General features: G+C 42.1%; 1 protein-coding gene across 3 annotated transcripts in view; it reads left to right on the forward strand.

Annotated features, from left to right (window-relative positions):
* The first annotated feature begins 2,098 nt into the window (after positions 1 to 2,098).
* ppp1r16b (protein phosphatase 1, regulatory subunit 16B) overlaps positions 2,099 to 12,945 on the forward strand; it is a 94,076-nt gene continuing 83,229 nt past the window's right edge. For 2 of the 3 annotated variants that reach the window (XM_085275136.1, XM_085275139.1), the window contains exon 1: positions 2,099 to 2,247. The gene's annotated coding sequence lies outside the window, so the exon portion shown is untranslated. Of the gene's footprint in view, positions 2,248 to 5,286; positions 5,395 to 12,945 lie in introns of those variants that run through there. The other variant, XM_085275138.1, reaches the window with a different exon arrangement.

The following is a 12,945-nucleotide window of genomic DNA, read 5'->3' on the forward strand; positions in this document are numbered from 1 at the left end:
CGTTAACGAGCTAACTGCGCTAACACACTAGTTCCCACCCATGTAATTGAGCATTGCATGGCACATCCAACATACTGTTTTACTTTAGTCCATGACTCGCTTACCTTCAGGGTCATACGTCACATGAAAACCAAAATAATTCCAAACACCAGATCTGAATGAGGGTGGGGGAGGTCCATGTGTCTTGCTAGCTTGCCCTGCGCTCTTCCTTCTGACTATGCTGTCTGTGTTGAGCGCTCAGTGGATCTGCGCTCGACAGTGCAGCCTAGGCGGAGTAGTCGAACGCAGATTCACTGAGCGCTCAACACAGACAGCATCGTCGGAAGGAAAGTTGATAAAATAAATTACAAATGTTGTATTGTTCGATACATATGCGTACCGAACCGAAAGCACTGTATCGAACGGTTCAATATCGATACGAATATCGTTGCACCCCTAATATATATATATATATATATATATATATATATATATATATATATATATATGTCTCTTTTTTGATTAATATAGTTTCACAATGATCATTCTGCTTTTCTCACTTTCAGCAGTTTTAAAAAAAGTCCTTGACATTTCATTTTTGCATCTGAACCCTTTTTATTCTACATTAGTCCCACATTTTTGCAGTACTCTTTCCAAAGCCAGTAATGTTTTTCATAAAACTATAAAACCATTTGGTGTCTAAATCTTGAAATAATGGTCTTAGTTTTTATTTACTGATCACAGATTTGGATTGATTAACTGCAGGGGTGTGTCTAGGAAGGGACAAGGGGTGGTATCACTTCCCCTTAGAAATATGATTGGTCCCCTCCTCGTGCCTCCCCACCAAAACCGTTGCACTAGAGTACCGTTAATCTTACAATGCCTAACAACACCATTGGATGAAAGCACTGATTGGATGAGTAGGAATGTAGCTGAGTACATTCAATCAAGTACTTGAAGTAGTACTACACTGCTATCTGATTTTTCTCCACTGTATTCTGAATACAATTACTTCATTTTGTACTCTATACTATTTATTTTAAAGCTTTAGTTACTTATTATTTCTGGATTGCATTATTATGGACCAAGTTACTTAGAAACTTGATCCAAATATTTAAGGTCTACAAATACTGCAAATATTTAAGGTCATGAACATTACAGACATATATATATCTCAGCAATTCAATAATTATAACTTACTAATATTGTGTATAGCAGCGGTCCCCAACCCCCGAGTCGTTTGGTACCGGGCTGTGAGAGTTGAGGCTCGGGTGTGAAATTTGTGGTTTTCAGGGTTTTTATTTGTTTTTAGCGTTATTTTTTTTAATTGTTTTTATCGTTAACTCGGTTTCCCTGGGTCTTTTCCCGTGTCTTATGAATAAATCTTCTTTTTTTGGTACCGGTACTGGTCTTATTTTGTTATATTTATCCGCGACACCTTAAAGGCCAGTCCGTGAAAATATTGTCGGACCGACAAAGGCGCAAAAAAGGTTGGTGACCGCTGATGTATAGGATCCTAAAGTTGACTTTCACATGTATACATTTACTTTATGTACTTTAAATATATTTGAATATACAATCTGTGAACTATTAAGCTATTTAAATAGGATTATAACCTTTAAAGAAGTAAATAAATCTATTATTTATAAAACTGTTCATCACAAGGTTATGTTTAAATTCTTTTACAGCTCCACTTTTCACATAATAAATCTGCTATAGGACGCTGGGCTGTGGAAGATCTTGAGAATTTGTGGTTTTTACAGCAGTTATCTACACTTATCAAATATTACTGACCCAACATTTTGGTTTCATGCGCCCTTCCCCCCCTTTCATCTGTCTTCATGGTCCCCTCCTGTGCCACCCCATTTAGAAAATCCTGAAAACGCCCCTGATTGACTGCCCTTGCATAGTTGCACACATGTGAAAAACCCTTTAACTGGTCCTGCAGTGACATTTGCACCAAAGCAATGGAGAAAACCCGTAATGTATGTGAAAGGGTGCCTCCGCGGGCCACCACTCTGTGCACCACTGCCATCCACCGTGGCTCCATCAGTCTCCGCCTCCTTCTTAGCGCCGCCCTCAAGGAGTGACTTGGTGTTGAAGCACAGAGAGAGAGAGAGGGACTCTGCAGACTCACACACACACAAACAGAGACACACACACTCTGAGCTCCTCACACCAGCTGCTGTCTCTTTACTAACGGGACAACTTTAAACCTCCTGGATACCACAGTGGACCCTCTGCTCAGTGTGAACACCCCGGACTGAGGTGAGTGCAAACATCCACACATGTTGCCAGCTCTCTTTCTAATTTCGGGTGTGTTTGCCGTGGACCGCTTGAGACTAAACCAGAAGATGGAAGAAGGGAATTTTTTTTCCCCCGTGGAGGAAAAGGGGGCAGTAGACAGGCAGGAGGAGAGGCATGTCCGGCTACTGTTGGAGCACTCCGAGCTAGCGCACTTTACCGCCTTTAGCGGGTCACCAGACGCCTTACTGAGCTGTAATTAAACCGGTGAAAAGCGTCGTTTCCGCTGCTGGCGCCAGTAAACACAACAACACGGGTTGAGCGGCTTTAACATCTCCTCATGGATGTTGGTATAACAGCGCTGCGGTGACACACATGGGTCTTCCCCCTCCTTTAGTCCGGGAGTGCTGGCTGCCTGCTGCTGGGACACCGGGACTGTTTGCAGCGGGCGAAGCTGCAGATGTTTATTTTGCATTTACTTTGTGAGTTTGAGACTCCCACAATCCAGGCTGAAAGGACCGATGTTCAGGCTTTACGTGCCGACGAGCAGAGTCTTCGTCTTAACTTTTATATAGGACATTTTCGTATGTGCACTCATACAGTTTCCGCTTTATTGTTACTGTAGCATGCTCACTTATTCCTCCCCTTTATGTGATTTGAAATGATTAGTCTAATATGTAACCCTTATATGTATGAGTATAATAAAGATGTACTTAAAAATGACCCTAAATGTTATATTAAATGTGCAAACTGCCCCTTTTTGTCCATCACCAGTGCAAAATCCTGCAGAATAACCAGCAAATGCCAAAATCAGCCATTAAAATCACTAACAGTACTTTTCATTGCTGATTTGTTTGATAATCACTTTATCCATTAAAGGATTTGGTCAAATATATTCAACCAGGGTTTAAGCATTAGCTTATACTCCCCTAAATACTGCCTTTATCATGTCATAATACACCCGCCCACACCCCCAAATCCCTAAATTCATCCAACAGTCCAACAGTCTAAAGAGATTCACTTCACAATGACCTCAGACAGAAAAGAGCTTGAAATTCTCATGTAAGCAGCTTTAACTGGCAAATATGTTGGCTTTTTTTTTTCTAACATAAGTGACTAAAACGTTTGAAAATGGCTGCTATTTTTATTTCATGACCACAACCCGTTCTGTGCTGGCTACAATGCACATCAGGCCACATTAAACATCTGTTTGACCCTCCCAGTGCTGTGATGACATCAGTAGTGTCCTAATGTGCTGCTTCCAGAGATGTGCACCAAACATCATCAGCAGCATTCATCTCGTTTTGTGCCAGGTGTACCCGTTGCTAAGACAGGTGGGCTTCTTGCCTGGCTGTGTTACCTTTAAATCTTTGATGTGTGGAGACATCCTGAACGCTTTCCGCCTGCTGTTCCTCTCAGCATCTGCACTGGCTGTTGGCTTATGTTGGGGAGTGACGGTTCACTCTGCTGTACTGCGTGCATGTCTGCTGTACATGCATGCGACAACACAAGAGCGACGAAGCGTGTCTGTACACGCGAAACATCAACACCCAAATCTTGGACTCCTGCAGGTGTGCATCACAAACAGGAGTCCGGATTGTGCTGCTGCTAAATATACTGTGCAAGTTGGTGCTTAACTAGATAACCACTGACTACCAGAGGTCAACTGTACCAGCTGAGCTCACTCTGCGATGCAGATAGAAATATAATAAACTTGAGGGTGCAACCCTTGTGTGACAGGTAGCAGGGAGGCCCCAGGAGGGATCAGAAATAAAGAGCAGTTAGACGGCATTCCTCTGCAAAGTTTTGTTGCTGGATTCGAAAGGATATCTGGATCCAGATTAGTTTGCAAAATTTTCATGAAGAAAAAAGTTTGTATTTGTGAATATATGAGGCGACTCCAAAAGTTTATCACTTCTAAATTGGGGGCAAGCTGTGCCTTTAATGCAAATTTGGCCACACTGTTTTGAGTAATAATGCCGATAATCAATCGAACAGATAAATTCAACCCCCAGCTGTTGTTATTTCAGGTAACAGCGACTGTCATCCCATCAGCTGCTGATTAATAGATCACACATTAACAAGGTCAAAGGTTAAACTGGTTGAACTTTAAGCGAAGCGCTAAGATGTAAAGTCTATATCTTTGAAACATGTAAGATGTGGCTGTGAACTGATTTTAGTGTAAAAGTTCAACTTTAGCTGTGAAAAACAAGCAACTGACAACTATTAGGGATAAAATAAACTGGAAAATACAGTGAAATCCCCAGAAAATGTTGAAGCCTTGTAAATGTACTGTAACTGCAAACTGCCTCTATGTTGGATTAGATCGAAATCGAAACTGTGCTGATAATGAATTTCTCTCTGTGAAGTTATGCGCGGTAACAGATGCCACATTCAAGCGTAATATTGTGACGTCTGCCTGCCGTTATTGTTTAGCTCACACACAAACCCACACAGGCACATTAACATGGCACTCGTCCACATTACCAACAGCAGTTATACAGAGTAATGGCAAAATTATATTCCTGTGAGTGTCTGAGTGAGTCGTCTCTGATCTCTAAGGAGCCCCATTGCTATGCTTCACTACTCCCTCCTCACTGAAGAGCTGCCTCCATATATTCTCTGCAGCTTTGTGCCCTAACTGATGTTTAATTATTCCAACACGGTGATTTGACTGTTGCTCATAAAATATTGAAACAGAAACAGCCCTGGAGGGATGCTGAAACACTGGCCTCGCTTGATACTTAAATAGGGCCTGCAGTGAAACGGGGCATCAAAGCGGGTCAGCAGAAGCGTGAAATAAAACTTGTGTTTCTTTGTATAAATTGGAAATCTGTTTCTCAGCTGCTTGCTGCTAAACAGGTCTTATCTGAGCTGCACCCCAAACCAGTGCGCTTTCTTACTATGGATAAGCGATTATAGTAGATCAGCGCTCTGATTACAGCTAGGAGCAGGCACTGACTGCTAATCTGTGGTCTTAATACTAAGACAGGCAAATCGCAGGGCAGCTATCAAGCCTACTTAGAGGTCCTCAAAGTCCACAGCCGTCTCCTAAGGTGTAGATTTGTTGATTTTTGTTGCTGTCTTCAGGTTGACTTGAAAGTGGGCTTGAGTGTGAATGCTTTTATTTTGCGGTTGGGTATAAATCACCAGGGAAGGAATGCTGGTCAGGTAAATTTGCTTTAAGTGCACTTTCAGACCTCTAATTTGTTTGCTCTGCTCTAAATCTGTAGGTGATTTTGTAAACTTTGCTATGGTTTCTTGTAAGGCAGGGAAAATCCAACAAGCCAAAATATACCAATGCAAACACTATGCTCACTGGTCAGAAGAGCAGAGTAAGATGTGAAGCAGAAGGTCCCGCGTTCATAGTGAGACCTCGGTTTATTATCTGCTTTGAGCTTACACATGACCTATTTTGATTGATCATGCAAGAATAAAAAATGCCCGTCACAATTTTCCAAATTCTGACATAATGTAGTAAAATGTTTGGTTTCGTCCAACCAACAGGCCAGAATTCAGATTCTTATTTTCCAATCTAAGAAAACAGGCAATCATTCAAACAGGTTGGCTTTAAAAAAACTGCATGATTGCTAATTGTGTTCAGTATGATTTAATAATCCTTCATCTGTCTTTCATCATCACACATTTTCACTTGTGTGGCGTTTCTGCATGTATTCATCTAATTTATACTCTCCTCTGGACCGTCTGTGAAGTGGTGGGCTTCAGCTGAGTAAATACTTAAGTGATCAGTGGGAGTAATGGCGGATCCCCTGCTGACTGATGCTAGGATATCTTAACCCCCCCAGCCCCCCATGCGACCCCTCACTGAGAGGATAAAACCACAAACATCAGTGCTTTGCAGAGATGTGCGTTAGCTTCTTTAGCACCACGCAGCCCTAATCAGTCTGCTCGGTGGGTGGAGGTTTAGCTGCAGAGCATTTAATCTGCAAATGGTCACTGTCCACTTAAAAACCAGCAACTCCAATGTGATTTTTTTTTTTTTTAAAGATGCCACCTGAATTGAACCTGCTTTTTCATTTTGGAAACGATAAAGTCGACAGTTCAGGTGCAGAGAGCTGCGATGTGCCTCTAAGCTGCTGATCAATAAGACAGTTGCACACCGCTTAATGTCCCAGCATGGGGACAGCGGTGTAAATGGATTTGTATTTATACACCACTTTTCCATCTTTACTGAGAACTCAAATGGCAGTTGTACCGCCACCTTCTCGCTGCATTTAGCAACTTTTTTTTCTTCTTCTCTCGCTCTCTCTCTCAGAAAAAGCTTCAAAGAAACATGTACTCCTTTGTACTGACATTACCTTTTTTTTTTTTTCTTTTCTCAACGAGGTCTTGCTCTCCCGGCGCAGGTACAGCTCTCCCTCTGACTCTGCTCTTTCCAGCAAGTGAGCGAACAGCGAGCTTTTACCTCTGACAGAGTGCACAGCTGAATGGAAGAGAAAGTATGACACATTCTTTGGTGTCTAAGTTTCTCTCTCAGTTAACATTGTACGTCTGCAGCCATGGTCGTTAACTTGTTTTGTTGTGTAAGGTGATTTTGAGTCCCCGGCACTTGCACGAAGCTTCAAATATCCACTACTGAAAGTCCAAAGGCCGGCAAAATGGCTTTCGGGACAGTGCTGCTCCCGCATAGTGAGCTTTTGAAAAGGCCATAATTGTGTTTCTAGTGACTGTCAAAGCTCAACCAGAGTCCCCTCACAGCGAGTCTGACAGCTTCTCATGGCTGGTTAGCTCTGACTAGCAGCTCTACGTCTCTGCCCAGGCTACATTGTATCCCCTGACCCTCCCTCTGTCACACACTAACCACAGGGCCTCATCTCCTACACTTGTTGGTCTCGCTCCCCTGCTGTATTTTCTGAATATCATGGAGGGGGACCTGCATGACTTTGAAGAGGTAGATGCCCTTAACACTCGTCATTGATGTTCTTATAGCAGAGCTAAAGGTTCTATTTTGACTTTTCTGCTGTTGCCGTTAAAGCAAAAACAACACATCTTTATAGGTTTTCATGCTTATAGAGTGTCTGTAAGGATTTAGGGTTTTGGCTTTTTTTTTTTTTTTTTTTATAACCCCCTGCTATAAATATACACCTTTCAGCCTATTTCTCTATGTGCTTTTTTTCTGCAGAGACAGACCTGCCAGAGTAGTCAGTCAAGCAAGCTAGTGAACAGGAAGTGAGCTCATAGAGTTTGAGGCTTGCACTGTGCTCAGGAAGGCATTTGACTGAGGGGGGATTGTAAAGGTTTTTTCCTCACATTGTTGTGTGAAGCACACTGAGCCTCTCTGGTTTTCTTTGAGTTCAACATATGCCTCTTTGTATACACATGAAATTCTTGGATTGTTTTGTGCTGTATTGATGGTATTGTATCTATAACCTACAGATACCAGGCAGTAGTAAAAGGGCTCTCAGGTGAAGGCTGCAAAATAGTCGCTGTTCACAGAGTGTCGTGCTTTTATTCTGCTCTCCTGATGAGCAAAATGGCTCTTAGATTAGACGACCACAGCTGTTGCACTTCAAAGGGAAAATTCAGCCAACATTGAAAGTGTTGTTGAAACCATCCTTGGGTCTGTGTGTGTGTGTGTGTGTGCATCCCTGCTTTTTGATGGCTTGTTTTTATGAATTCTCCCTGCATTGTTGGAGATGGTCCCTTTAATGTCTGCTTTGCTCTGTCTTGCTTCTCTGTCTGTGCCCTGCACCCATTGGTCTAAAATTGACCGCATGCTCTGGTGCTTGGTCGTGCCTGGTCGTGCCAAGGCTGCAGTTGCACAGTAATTGTGTGTGTGTGTGAGTGAGTTGTGGTTTGAACTCTTGCGTGGTTTCTTCTGCATTGAGCTTGCATGACCGTAGATGCATCTCCAAGTTTGTCCCCTTTTTCTTTTTCCTTTATTTTTATGAGCAACTTTGCTCAAATCACACACACACACATATATATTTTGCCTGTTGGTGTTCTGTGAGCTTAAAAATAGTGCTAACTGATTCTCTGTAGCTTTGATTCCTTAACTGTAGGATCTCTTCAAAATGTTTGCATCTGTATCTCTTTAAAAATTGATGAGTGAGCACAAGTTTATCTGAAAGCTTCCTTTTAGTAAACCTCACAAGAGACCAAATGTTTTAAAAGTGCATCAGTGTCTAGACATGATGATGATCTACATGTCCTTGCTGATGCACAACACTTCCAGCATTAATCTACAGAAAGGACAGGGAGTAGAGCGGTACCACAGTTACAGGGATGTGGTCATTTCTCTTCTGCTGTGGTTCACAGTCGCTGCAGGGCTGTAGTCCTCCAGCTATCTAATTACCGTAATTGTCGGGCTATAAGCCGCTACTTTTTGCACAAGCTTTGAACCCTGCGGCTTTTAGTCAGGTGCGGCTTTTCTATGGATTTTCCATGATTTTTGTGATATCGTAAGACGATTTGTTTTGTTTGTTCCGCTGTTGTACGGCACTACGTTGCCTGGCGGAAGGATCGGGGTTCAAGAGTGGTGTGTTGGTCACATGTCCATCCGCCAGGCAACATAGTGCCGTACAAGTAGCGCGAAAAACAAACTTCAAAGTAGCGCTATGCGTTCAGCGGGAGGCGTGGATGACGAGCGGCGATAAACTTGCGAAAAGCAAGTTGTGCTCAACTCTACCGGTGGATTCTGACAGCGTGGAAAAGTGTGCAAACATCCACGATCACCAACGGATTTCGAAGGGCTGGACTGCTGCATGATGGAGAGGAGGACACCGCCACGGCCCTTCAGAGGGTGTTCGACTCCGACACTGACAATGACAATGAGGATTAGCTTTGGTTTTGAAAGTGACAACGAAGGAAAGAAGCTGAGAGTGGATGACGAAGCCATCCTGAGCCTGTTCGTATCCGACACTGGAGAAGAGGACTTTGGTGGTTTTAGTGCGCAGGAAGATGGTGGTGAATGACTGACTTTTCTTCTTGTTAAAGATGTGTCACTGCACCTGAGCCTAAAAGGTAGTCTGAATCTATTTTTCTGGTGTGCTGTAGGTTACTGTTATGTACTACATTTGTTACTCATTTATGAAGCACAGCACATGTGCAAATATGTACCCATAACTTGATTTTCAAAATATTAATAAAAGGGGTGTGTCTCCAAACAGCCATCTCTTTCCTGACAATTCCCTTTGTGCATATTCTCTTACATATGATAAGTCAACATTGAAACACCTGCGGCTTTTGGTCAGGTGCGGCTAATGTATGTGCAAAACAGGATTTTCCCCTGATTTTAGCTTGTGCGGCTAATATTCAGGTGCGCTTTGTAGTCCGGGAAATACGGTACCTCCTCTAAGGATGTTTTTATGTTTTCCTGCCTTATCTTGAAGTTGTCTCAAAGTGTCTTTGATTTGTGTTTCTTTTAAAATGATTTTTTTGATGTTGCAAACGGTGATTTTATTACAATTCTTCGTTCATTCTCATCTACTTTAATGCAAAGAGTGGCATGCTTATTCCATAATTATGTGGGGCAAGTTTCATTGAGATTAAAACAAATACAACACAAGTAAAAACCAATTGCAATAATTCCATACAGACAAGTGAGCGTGATTAAGAAAACACAACATTTTCTAACATTAACGTGACAAATTTAGACTGCTAGTGTTATAATTATTTTTTCTAAAAAAAAAAAAAAAACTCCGTGTCTGGTTGTTCAGCTGAATTGCTTCTGATGATCTGCCTTCCTACTTATTTGCTTTTGTTCCAGTCTGTGGTATCATTTACTCTTTCATAAAGGTTTTTACCTTTCTTATTTATCATAATGTAATAACAATTTCTATCTTTCCTTTCGTCATGTGCTATGAATATAAGCAACTGAAGTATATACCAACCCTCAGTATTGGTTGGTTGGTTGGTATTTGGGGCAGTGATCTAAGCAGAGATGCTCAGGCCTTCCTCTCCTCCAGCCACATCCTCTGGGTCTTTTGGGGAATACCAAGGTGTTTCCAAGCCAGCCGACAGAGAGATTTAATCTCTCTAGCGTGTCCTGGATCTACCTTGGGGTCTCCTCTTGGTAGTAATTGTGGGAAACACTTCACCTAGGAGGCATCCAGGGGACATGTTCTTGAAATGCCTGAACCCACTCAGTGGCTCCTTTCAGCATTTAGGACTAGCTCTGCTCTCCTGAATGACCAAACTCCTCACCCTGTCTCTAACGATGAGCCCAGACACCGGTCGAGGGAAGTGTACTTCTTCTGCTTGTATTTGCGTATTCATCTGGCCATGATTAACAGCTCATCGAGATGATCACTGTGGGAGTGAACTGCCCAGTACATTGGAAGCCTCCCTTGTGTGCTCAAGTTTCTCTTTACCACGATTACTACAGAGCAGACACTGCAGAGGTTCTCTCACCAAATACAACCTTAGCCCCTATCTCTAAGAAACACATTTAATATTCATATGTTGGTATTTTTCTATTTATCAAAAGCCATATTGTTATTGCCATAAATAATAATATTGTTATCAATGTTACATTTTGCTGGTCAGATGTGCTATTTGCCTTCACATTTCTGCAAATCTCCAGAGTAGGGGGGCAAAGTTGGCGTGAACCATTAGGCTGAAACATCCACATGAACAGGAAGTACACCGGGTGGAAATAAAGTGGAATTATCCTTTAAGAAACCCCCAAATGACGCATATGCTCATTCACCTTTCACTCACGGAGGAGCATCAAATTGCCCAGCAGGAAGAACAGATTGTGGCGCTCTTCTCTTTTTCTGCTTTTCTGAATCTAACAAATACAGACGAATATTTGCTTTGTAGAAAAGTAAAATGAGAAATCAGCACGTAATCTCTGACTCTCGCTCTGCCCGCGGTTACTGGCACGGTGCAGGCTCACTGCGTACTCATCTTGGTTTAGTAGTGGATTAGAAGTGACACTTACTGCAGGCTGGCTGACTCTAACCCTTGTTTACTCTGGCTGGGTTTTAGCCGGGGACTCAAACCGTTATTAAGCAGTGAAATGAATCGAATGTAAGGCAGAGAGGAAAGAAAGAATAGGAGGGAAAATCTAGCAGGGACAAAAACCTAAAGAGCAGAAGATATTTCCTGAATCTGCCTGGAGATAGAGCACACTGACTGCAGCAGGGTGGGTTATAGACCCTTGAGGCCAGGGCGTGTCGTGGTCAAACCCTTATATAAATAAACAAAAAGATGCTTCTAAAATAAACACAAATTGCTCGTGTTAGTGTGCAGCGGATTGACGAGTAACTCCACCCAGGATCCGGAGCGGACAGCGGGCGCTAAACATGAGCTGCTGTTGTGTGCAGGTCAAGCTTTCCTTTGCTTTGGCGTCAGGCCTTTTGTGAGACGCCCCCACACTAGAAAAATGTGGTCCTACAGAAAGCACCCGTTTCAGATACACGCCCAACTCAGAACTTGAGGGAAAGAGGAGCAGTGTGATGTTTTCTAAAGGAAAGTTAAAAAGGTGTATGCTGTGGGTCTCTTGCGCTCTTTTTTTTTTTTTTTTTTTTTAAAGCTCTAAACCTGCATGCTTTTATACTGATGTAACAGAAAGCAATGGGCTCGTGTGGGCAGGTGAAATAAAAGCTGTACATTTGTACTAAAGGAGCGTCTCAAAGAATGAAAAGGGCCGTCACGCATTAACGAAGATGACAAGCAAATGCAGCCTACAGATGCACATAACAACAAAGCAGAGTAAGGAGAATAATTAAAGTGTTTTTTTGGACGTGGCAGGGACATGAATCTTTACTGCAAAGTGCCCGCCGGTGAGAGGAGGTGAGTTATACTCCTTCAAAGTTTGCTTAATGGACTATAAGACAGGAATACAGATGACTCACACTAGATCAGAGGACTTAAGCCTCTTATACGCAGGGAACTTGCAAAAAATCTGTTAAATTAGCTGCAAAAACCGATAGTTCACACCTGCTGTAGGTCCCCCAGTGTATATAGAAATGACAGCTGTGTTAAATATATTAAGATATTTTTGCCATATGTCTCGTCTGACAATAATGACAAAGTGAAATCGCATCCTGTGAAGTTTTGGACCACTCGTAGCCCTCCTGACATTTATGTTCTCTGTTTGTCTCTTGTGAATGAGGCAATGGAAATTCATGCTATTGCGCTAATTGACTGCTGATGCAAATGGACCTTCAATGGCCGACCCAGTAAAAGACCCCAAGCTTGTGCACTTTGGATGTAATGAGTACAGGACAATTTTCAAAACTGGCTTTACAAATATTTTATGAGGAAGGAAATGCATTTAGACATGAAAGGCTCGCTCCATTTATTGATTAGTGTCTTCAATTTGTGTTGATTAGCAGAAGACTCAGGATGATTTTTGATAATTGATTAATGGTATTTTCAAGCCAAAAATATATCAAACTGTTTTTGTATGCAGCCTCTTGAATGTGGAGTTTTTTTCCCTGTGTTTTAAATAGTTCTGTGCTTTATGGTAAGTCAAACAAATTAGCTTTTTTTTAGTACTAATTTCATAGACCAAATGCTTTAAGAAGAGAAGTGAAAATGATATCAGTCCAAGGTGAACAGAAGTTTGTCTGTGTACATAAAATCTGCCCTTCTCTATCCTATGACTGGAACCGTCACTGCTTTTGTCCTCATTAAAGCCATGGAGGAAGATTGCTGCTAATCTTAATATACCCCCAACCTTCAACCTTGTGTTCTGATGAACCCCTGCCTCTAAGTAAAGCAGATAACAAACTAAAGCACATACTACCAGAT

This window comes from Mchenga conophoros, linkage group LG5 (assembly GCF_057382185.1).
Source record: "Mchenga conophoros isolate Kocher_MC1m ecotype Shallow Benthic linkage group LG5, M_conophoros_male_GT1.1, whole genome shotgun sequence".
Classification (NCBI taxonomy): domain Eukaryota; kingdom Metazoa; phylum Chordata; class Actinopteri; order Cichliformes; family Cichlidae; genus Mchenga; species Mchenga conophoros.